General features: G+C 36.2%; 1 protein-coding gene across 1 annotated transcript in view; it reads left to right on the forward strand.

The window, feature by feature from the left end:
• IMMP2L (IMP2 inner mitochondrial membrane peptidase-like (S. cerevisiae)) overlaps window positions 1-1,013 on the forward strand; it is a 1,121,063-nt gene that overhangs the window by 425,166 nt on the left and 694,884 nt on the right. The gene's annotated exons all lie outside the window — the stretch shown is intronic.

Below are 1,013 nucleotides of genomic sequence, written 5' to 3' on the forward strand. Positions count from 1 at the left end.
TCTTATTTTTTATGACAAGAGGATGATCATTTAATTATATTATAATATTTCAGCCTACATAGAGTTATAGGGACTGGAATTACCTTCCTTCCTGAAACAAGTAGAAAGACCAGATACAATATATGAAAGAATGGTTTTCAGGTATTAGAGATCAGGCAGTTCAGGACAGTGATCTTTTAAGATGGAAACAAATGAGTTAATCCCTATGATTGTACCAGCTAATTGCCTGGAGAGATTTCCCAGGCCCTAGCACAGGGAGGAGAACCCTGGTGAAAGCTGGAATTCTCTTAAGGTTGGTAAAACAGGTGGGAGGACAAGGTGGTTTGAGTTTGTAGGATAGAGTACTGAAGAGAAGAACCTGAACAGAGAGAACTCTTAAATTCCTCAGCTGAATACCAATCAGCATTTAAGAATCTATACAGAAGGTTGGAGAGATAATCATTTCAAAAGAACATAGGGAACAAATCTCAGAATTTACACAGGACTGGAAATAATTCATGTTCCCATCAGCCAGAAACTGGAAAACCTCGTAATTCATGAGGCATCAGATGGAGTAATCAGAAGAATATTGCCCTAGCAGTGAGGCAAACTCAGGCCCTAGATCAAAGGCTGCTCCAGTTCTGCTTAACAAAGTTTAGAAGCCAACCTCTATAGGATTAGTTGTTCCCAAGTAACTGTATTCAAAAACAAAGCTTAAGGATGTTTATAAGAACACCAGAATATCCAGTACCCCAAAAGGTGAAAATCATAATGTTTGGAATACAATAAAAAAATTACTAGTAATGCAAAGACACAGGGAAACCATGACCCAAAATGAGGAGAAAAATCAATCAATTTTTAAAAAGATACAGAAATGGCATAAATGATAGAAATAGTGGGTGAAGCATAAAAACAGTTATTATTACATTTCATTTGTTCAAAAGAGTAGAGGAAACATTGCATGTGTTAAGTAAAGAAATGGGAGATATGAAAAAGTCTCAAATCTAGTTTCTAGAGAGGAATATCATGGTGTC

This window comes from Propithecus coquereli, unplaced genomic scaffold (genome assembly GCF_000956105.1).
Source record: "Propithecus coquereli isolate 6110/MARCELLA unplaced genomic scaffold, Pcoq_1.0 Scaffold4, whole genome shotgun sequence".
NCBI classification, from domain to species: Eukaryota; Metazoa; Chordata; class Mammalia; order Primates; family Indriidae; genus Propithecus; species Propithecus coquereli.